This window comes from Talpa occidentalis, unplaced genomic scaffold (genome assembly GCF_014898055.3).
Source record: "Talpa occidentalis isolate TD23 unplaced genomic scaffold, MPIMG_talOcc4v2.1 talOcc4.14, whole genome shotgun sequence".
Taxonomy (NCBI): domain Eukaryota; kingdom Metazoa; phylum Chordata; class Mammalia; order Eulipotyphla; family Talpidae; genus Talpa; species Talpa occidentalis.
The window spans coordinates 17,843,480-17,852,743 of NW_023601433.1; the positions used below are offsets into that span (position 1 = coordinate 17,843,480).

General features: G+C 43.9%; 1 pseudogene; it reads left to right on the forward strand.

The window, feature by feature from the left end:
* The first annotated feature begins 1,983 nt into the window (after positions 1–1,983).
* Positions 1,984–8,658, forward strand: LOC119245144 (RNA-binding protein Raly-like; annotated as a pseudogene).
* The last annotated feature ends 606 nt before the right edge of the window (positions 8,659–9,264 follow it).

Below are 9,264 nucleotides of genomic sequence, written 5' to 3' on the forward strand. Positions count from 1 at the left end.
GCCGAGAGCCGCGAGCGGGCGCGGCCGGGGCCCCGGGAGCTCGCCCGGCGCGCTCTGCCGTAAGTCACACCCTGCGGCGTGCGGGGCGCGCCCGGGCCCGGCCGGGAGGACCGCGGGGTGGGACGCGGCCGGCCCGGGCCCGGCGGCACCTTCCGAGGGGGGGAGCGCCCCGGGGCCGCGCCCGAGAGGACGGGGCTGCAGCTGGCGGGGGCCGGGGGCCGGAGCCGTCTCAGCCTTTTCAGATAGTTTCCACCCCAGCCGGCCTTCCTGCCCTCTCCTGTTCTGTGTTTACCGTGTGTCCCAGGGTCCTCTCTCCCGGGAACGGCTTGGGGATAGGAAGCGCACGTGGGTGCCCCGCGTGTGGCCTGGGCACGCCGCGGAGCCTCCGGTTGCCCCACGTGTTTTGTATGTTGCGGCGCAGTAGCCACCTTGGCCTGGTCAGGTATGCCGAGAAGTTAAGCTTTGCTTTAGGATGGTGGTGTATGTTACAGGGCAGCTCCGGTATTGATGCTGGCGATTCTTTTCCTGCTCTGATCTCCTCTAAGGGAAACGTTAAAGGAAGGGAGAGTAACAGACGTGAAGATACAGCTACTTACATAGGGGGAAAGGCAGACAGGAAGCAAACCACAAGAAACAAGATCAGTCCCCAAAAATAACTGATTTGGAATTCAACAAGTTACTTAAGGAGATGGAATGATGTGGGGTAAAGAACTTGAAACACAACCTAATGGGAAACAAAGTTTTATTACAAATCTCATAACATCCACCTGCTATACGTTAAGATTATTGCTGTTTGTGAGAAAGCAGTAACAGCCTCCTCATGCCCACTTAAGCGGTCAATAAGAAAAAACTGCCAATGACTGAAAGGAGAAAAAGATTTCCTGTGCAATTCCTAGTTTACTGTAACAAATACACTGAAGGCAGGAGACATGAGATTAGAAAACTTTAAACTGCGAAAGCTTTAAAACTGGCAGCAAAAATGTATTGCTAATGTAGTGTGATAATTAAATGTCTGCAGAAATTTATATATACCATTTGATCAAAAGGATCAGAACAGGCAATGTATGGTCATGCATAATTCAGATTCCATGTTTGCAAATCTGCCTAATCATTTAGATTTTTTGTAACCTCAAAATCAATATGCAAAACATTCATGGAGGAGGAGGGGCTTTAACTTACCTAACACATTCCCGGCTGAAGCTAAGGTCACACTGCTCTCATACTGTAAACACATGTGCTTTCCACCTTATACAGTATGTTTTTCACACTTTTGTGATTTTATTTGTGATTTTGGTGTTTTAAGTGCGCACCAGTCATAATGCTAAGGTGCTGTCTTGTATTCCTAAGCACCAGAAGGCTGTAGTGTTCTTTTCCTAGATAGTTTACGTGTCTAGATAATGTACGTTTCCTAGCTAGGCTTATCTTTAGTACTTTTTGTAATGGTGAGTTCATTGTCAATGAATCGACAGTACATATTAAATGTGTCTAAACCTGTTACACTGGCATCTTCACAAAAAGGAGGAGCACCTCAACACAGTGAATGGGCATTCTTTTCCATGCCACATTTACATGCAGCTGCCATGGACTACAAGTCCAGTATACCATGTTGGGGAGCTACTGGGAACTAGGGGCAGAGCTGCGTTTCCCTGTGTAACTTGGAAGTTGGGCAGACCTGAATCGCCTTGCTTCTTCAGCTCAACTTGCACCCTGGTATTGTTGGGGCAGAGACCCTTGGAGGAGACATGGGTGAGATACCTGGGGGAAGGCTGCTCTCCTGGTCGGAGACCATAGCAGCATTGCCAGACTTCATGGTGGATTACTTGGTACATTTTGAATTCCTGCTCTTCTTTTGTCTAGCTCTCAAGGGCTGTCTTACCCTCCTGTTGCTCCCTGACAGAAGGTGCCGTAGACTTGTGGGAAACTTTCATGTCTCTGCATCTGCTTCAGGCAGACCCTGTTGACGTGGAATTTGTCCACTAGGGGATGGGTAATTTGGAGAGTTTTATTGGGAAATTGTTATTAAGAATATCTTTTCTTCTCTATGCACACTAGAGATCTTTCATGCTAAGAATCTGCTCACTCTCCTCAAACCGATCTCCCTTCTTTTACTTAACTACCCTTTCCTCTCAGCGGTAGATAGCAATACTCCTTCCTAAACTGAAGCCACCACATGGAAATTTCTTCCAGTTGCAAATATGCGTATCTGTCTACATTCAATTTATCCTACTTAGTCAATCAATTTTTGAGTATCTGTTATGTGCTTCTGATACATCAATAAATAATACAAACCAAAATCTACCCATTGGGAGCTTATATTCTAGTGGATAAAGACAGATATAAAATAAGTGATAGGTAGTTTAGAAAGTAGTAAGTGCTGTAGAGAAGTGGAGGGTCATAGGAAGTACCCAGATTAAGGAATGATAATTTAAATTTATCATTGAGCAGGTTGGATAGATAATGAGAGCCTGGATATTGAGGAGCAAGAGCAAAGGTCCTAAAGCAGTAGTGTGCTTGGTGTGTTCATGAACAATAAGGAAAGCTGTGTGGGTGGAATTTAGTGACTGAGGAGCAAGGATTAGAAAGTGAGGCCAAGTAGGTTAAAGGAGAAAGTGGGGGAATAGATTATGAAGGATCTAATAGGCCAGTATATAAAAAGGTTGGATTTTATTCTACAGGAAAGGAGAAGGCATTGGAGAGTTACGAGCAGAGAAGTGACACTGGCGGAAAATAGCCTGTATCACAAGGAAGGAAGTAGGGACAGTAATTATTATGCTATTGCCTTGTCCTAAGGTCACAGTTTCAAAACAGGAGTTAAGTCTCCTCTGTAAGACCAGTTTCTTCATAAACTTTCCTTCCACCTCTCAGTTACTTAATATTACAAGTCATCCCTTTTTCAAAGCCTGCCTTTCTTTTGGACCATTTCCATTAGTTTTTATTTATTTTTTTAATTTTAAAGATTTATTTATTTATTTAATTATTTAGACAAGCACTGGGTACAGTCAGAAGCGTGGGAGGGTGAGAGAATTCACCAGAGCCAGAGCGGGGAGCAGAGCAGGCAGAAAGACTGAAGTACACTGCTGAGGGGAGCAGCGGGCGGCAGGAGAGGTCTGCGCGCCATGTGGGACCCTCCTGCTGTGGCCGGGGAGCAGCCAGGGAACCGGCGCTGCAGAGGCCGCTGGCAGCTTCACAACCCAGCACTCAACTGCTGCGCCACCGGGGAGGCCCTCCATTAGTTTTTAAATATCTGACTCCTATGTCCAAAAACAAACCAAAGCAAAACCCCAATTACCCTAGTTACTGCTTTGTCACATTCCTCACTTTAGTCAAACTTCTAGTAAGATATCTCTGGCACCTCACTGGTTTTATTCTTTGCTGCTCTATTCATATTACAGGTCACTGTAGACTGACATCAGCCTCTATAACAACACCAAAATAGATTTTCCTAAAGCAGTACAGGAGGTATTGATGATTCTGCAGGAGGCATCTGAAAACAGAGCAATATTTTTTGGTTCTGATTAGTATATTCTTGACTGTGGTTTGAAGGTGAGGGGTCCACCTGGTGGTTAGCTGTTGGATGTCAATGATATTTCACACTCTGCAACATGTAGGACAATCCCTCACATTTAAGAATTGTCTTGCTCAAAATAACCAGTATCATCCCACTGAAAAATAGTCTTAAGGTCACACATGAGCTCTGTGTACACTGTGTTCACTAACACTTTTTCAAACTACTTGATCTTCAAATATTTGCTATTAATAGCTACTCTTTTTGTTATCCTTCTTTTGGATTCTGTAACACATCACATTCCTCATTTTCTTGCTACCTTTCCTTCCCACCACTTCTCATTCCTTTGGGCAGATTCATCCTCTGTTCCACTACCAAATGTTAACATCTTCAAGAATCAGTCCTGTGGAGGTGACATCAGCAATGATGGCAAGTAAGAAACTCCAAGGGCCTGTACCTCCATATAAAAAGCAAAGAAATTGACAAAAACTACCAGAATCAAGTATATGTGAACACTGGAAACCAGACATTTACAGAAACTAATAATTCTAAATATATGCTCAAGAAAACTGAAAATAGTTATTCAAACAAAAACTTTTATATGAATGTTTATAAACAAATAATCAAAAAGTGGAAATAACCCAAATATCCATTCACAGATGAATAGAAAAACAAATTGTAGTATATTAGCCATACAACAAAATAATGTTCAGCCATAAGTAGGATGCCGTATGATAGATAGTTTAACCTGCATAGAACTTGAAAAACAAGCTAAGTAAAATCAGGCAGATATAAAAAGCTGCATGAATGTTATCCCATTTATGTGAAATGTCTAGAATAGGCAAACCCACTGATACAGCAAATTAGTACTTGTCAGGTCTAGGGAGTGGTAAAATTGGGGAATTCTTGCTTAATGGGTATGGGTGTTTTTTTGTTGAAAATTTTCAAATTTAGATGGTGGTGATGGTTGCAAACATGAATGTACTGGAAGTTACTGAATTATACATTAAAATGATGAATTTTATGTTAAGACATTTACCTCCATTAAAAAAAAAAAAGAACCAGTCTCTCTCCTCACTTTTCTTTCTAGGCACTCTTACCCTCTCCTGTGGCTTCTGTGTATAGTTACCACCTATACACTGATGACTCACTAATTTTATTTCTAGCCCAGATCTTTTATCTGAGTTGCAGGCCTGACTATCCAGCTGCTTACCTTACCTAACATCATACGTATGCTCCCAATGCAACCAGGAAACATTAGAAACCGAGCTCATTACTTTGCCTTTCAAACTGGGTCGTCTTTGAATGCATCCTATCAGCAAAGACTAAAAATAGTTCACACTTACTGAGGATTTATCATGCATTAGGGCTGAAATAAGTGTTTTACACTTACTAATGTATAACTCTCACAAGAAGAACCTAACTTATTTCTGCATTTTTTGCAGTGAGAAAATTGAAAGGTAAAATAACTTGTTGATATCATACCTTATAATTTAGACTAACTTTCTATAAAGTCATCCTGACTTCTCCAAGCCTTGTGTTTGTTTTTTTTTTTTAAGATTTTTTTTTTAATTAATTTATTTATCCAAGCACTGGGTAGTCAGAAGCGCTGGAGGGTGAGAGAATTCACCAGAGCCAGACCTGGGAACAGAACAGGCAGACTGACAAAATACACTGCTGAGGGGAGTAGTGGGCATGGCAGGAGAGGTCTGCGTGCCATGTGGGACCCTTGCCAGTGGCCAGGGATCGAACCAGCACTGAAGAGGCTGCAGGCAGCTTCGCAGCCCAGCGCTCAACCTCTGCGCCACCAGGGGAGACCCTCCAAGCCATGTGTTCTTAATGACACCATCCTTTACATTTTGATCAAAACCTAGAAGTCATTCCTTGTTACTTTTCTCCTTTATGAGTCATACCCAGTTCATCATTAAGTCCTATTGATTTGATGTCCTAAATATTCCTTCCAGAGCCTTTCCTCTGTACTATCACCAACCATCTTTTGACTACACAGTGATGTCCTAACTGATCTCTCCATATTCATGAGGACCTAATGAAAAATAATTATAAATGTACAGACACAACACAGAGATACTGTTGATTGCATTCTAGACCACCACAATAAAATGAATATTGCAATAAAGCCAGTCACATGAAGTGTTTGGTTTCCTAGTACATATAAAAGTTAGGTTTATGCTGTACTGTACTAAGTGTGAAACAGCTTTTCGTAAAAATGTATATTTACCTGAATTAAATGTGACAGAGAGATGAAGGTGAGCACACGCTGTTGGGAAAATAGAACCAAGTAGACTTGCTTGACTCAAAGCTGCCACAAACCTTCAATTTATACAAACACAATAACCTGAGAAGTGCAATAAAACGAAACACATCTGTAATTTTGTGTCTTACAAATAGGAAATCCATGTTGTCTTGGGCCCACAGAGCATTTCCAAATATGAGTCAAATTTGATCACATAGAAAACTGAATTTCAAAAAGTAGAAATCATAAAATCTTTTAAGATCACAATGTGGCACCACCTCCTGCACAGTGCGGCTTCTTCCAGGCCTCTGGGCTGAAGAACCCTTTTTTCAGAGATATTCTTCAGTCACTAGAAGGAGGGAATCCGGGGCTGAGCTCAACTTTGATATTAGTGGCCACCACATCTTTGAAAATCCAGACAAACGGAGTAACCAACTAGAATTATCCCAAGTCCATCAACTCTTGGGTCTTTGTGGGAGACCTCAGCGCTGGGGTGAAGAAGTTGAATGTGAAGACCATCGTCTCCCAGTATGGTCATGTGGCCCCCTGTTTTCTGCACAAAGGCTATGTCTTTGTCCTGTAAGCCAACAAGCATCACAGCCGGGCAGCTGTCCTGAGAGAAATTTGGCTGGATGCTGACTGGGTAGACCCTGGACGTCAACATAGCTAGAGAGCCCAACCCTTGGGTCTCAAGGAGCTGAAGAGTAGCACCTACCATGTACAGGCTCTTCTACTATCCAGGGCCAACTGTCACCAGTGCCAGTCCCCCAGGGCAGTCCCTGTGTAGTGACCTCAGGTCACAGCTCCGTTGGTTGGTATGTCAAAGTTACCGTACCTGTCAAGTCCTTTGCCCTGCCACAGCCATTCAGCCAGCTCTGCCAAGATCAAGTTAGAGAGCAATGAGCTGCAGGCCATCAAGACAGTTGACACAGATTAAGTCCAGCATCGATACTGTGCTGAGCCACTTGGAGATCACCCAGGAGCAAAATGCAAGAAGGGTGACTATGTGTGGTCAGTCATTATCAGGCTTTTCTGCCCTCCTGCCATTAGCATTAATGATGGATCCCTGCGGTCCTGAATGCACGCCTCATGGCGGACACCTGGTGTGGGATGTGGGCATACATAGGTGGGTACACCTGAGCTGAGACTCGACTTATAAGGGTGGAATCACAGGGAACCCGCAGAATGAAAGAGAACAAGCAGAAGAAAGCAGAGAACGAGAAAGAGCAGCAGAATGAGAGAACGCCAGAGACCAGAAAGAGTGAAGATTCGCCGGGGGCTGGGAGGCCTGCCAGCCTCCCACCCCGCTTTACCCCTGCCTGTCATGTACCTGGTAAATGCACAATAAAAGCCTGAAAAACCACAGAGGGCTCCAGCACTCTTACCTGTCTGCTTTGATCATAGAGATCCTGCAATGAGCCATTCCTGCCCCTACACGGTAGCAATAGGGGTGGCAGCAGCCTGACACCAGTCCCTCAAGAGGACACCACTTCTGAGGCAGGCACACCCTAGGGAGAAGCACAGGCTGATGAGGAGGAACTGCTGACCCCCAGTGAGGAGAAGCTAGAGCACGGCCAGGACACATACAGGCGATGGTGCCTTGCAGAATGCAACCTGATAGGAACGACGGTCACCAGCAGGAGAAGGGTGTGCACTTCCTCAAGCTAGCACCCACCCCTGGATGCCACCCGCAGCAGGGCCCAGAGGAGAGCCGGCAGCCGGCACCTCCTTTCCTGTGTACCCCACCTAGTGCCACATCCTCTGCAGGTGGAGTTACTGGCCTTCCTCACCCATGTATCCTTCCTGTGGGCACTGCCCAGGACAGAGCATAGGGATTTCCCCACACTCTGTCTCCCTTCCACGGGACACTCCCAGATTTGGGGGGAGGCAGGGTTTCTGTAGGTTGGGCAAGGTGGGCCATAGAGAGGGGACTCAGACAATAAATTGGATCCCACCCTGCAAAACAATAATCTCAGTGTGATAGGACCTAAAATCAGCAAGGGTTACCCTTTATTTTTTTGATGGTTTTAGCTTCTGATTCATTGCCAGTCTCCAAGACTCCTGCCTGAAATTCTTGGTGATTTAATATACACATTGATACACTTTCTGATGCCTTAATCCCCATCTCCTTGATCACTTCTTTTCCCTTGAGCCTTTCCCCTGAGCATTCCCTAAGGAAAAGTACTTATTACCACTAACTGCAAACCTCCTGTTATCTTAATTCCATGCATCTGCCTTTTATGTCTCCTGTCTTCCCAGATAACCTCTGGGTCCTTGGTTCCCAAGAATTCTTAAAACTCATTGGAATTTTACAGTATTTTTCTTAGTACTACCCTTCATCCTTTTCACCCCTCACCCTGTTCAAATCCAGTTAATCGTTGATCACTCTCTTGAATATTCCCTTACTTTCAATTAATCATATTTTACCTGGCAAAACCATAACTTTAATCAGTGTTCTCCTATCCCATTCTTGCCCCATCTAGCTGAACACAGCTGGAATAAAAACACAAAGAGCATTAAGAGATCTGTCTCAACTCTGAATTTATGAACACAAACCTCAAGAGATCCCAAAATGGTATCAGGCAATCAAACACATTTGATGCAAGTTTTTTTACTCCCCCTTTCTCTTACACAATGATTTATACTGTCTCCTCTTCAAATATACAGCACGTTCTACTCCCAATCTCACCCCCAGTCATAACTTTTCCTACTTCCTGGAGAAAGTTGAAGCAACCGGAAGAGAACTACCATCGCATCTGTCTACCTTTCAATATCCAAACTCATACACCCCACTTTCCAGCCCATTACTGTACAAAAGCTCTGCCTGCTCCCCACGCTCTTATTTAATATGAGCCTCTCTGCTTATGTGCTTAGATCAGGAACTAGCAAACTACAATCTGTGGACCAAATTCTATTCTTTTTTTCATATAGCCAATGACTGAAGAATGGTTTTTATATTTTCAAATGGTTGCGGGGGGTGGGGTGTGGAGAATATACAGTAGACACTGTGTGTGGCCTGCAAGACCTAAAATATTCACTGACCCTAGCCAGAAAGAGTTCTGCTGATTCCAGCACTAGATCCTAATCTCTCTCACCTATGCAATGATGCTGATTCAACAGTTCTTCCCTCTCTCTTATGTTAGCAGTTTTTGCCTCCATAGTAGATTTTTCCCTCCATCATGCAAGTATTCTCTTACTTGCATTTTTAGAAAGTACAAAACTTCCCCCACTCCATTACTGTCCCATTTCTCTGCTCCCCTTCACAACACAGAAATGAAGTCTATAATTGTCTCAAACTCCTCCCCTCCACTTGAACCTATTTAAGTTTTCACCCCATTATCAAAACTACACTTGCCAAGGTCACGAATACCCTCCACGTGATAATTCCAATGGTTAATCTTTCACCTTAATATCATTTTACCTAAATGCTACATTTGACCTAGTGCATCATACTTTCTTCACTTAATTTCTGGGGCACCGCATTTTGTTTTCTCTCTACAGCCCT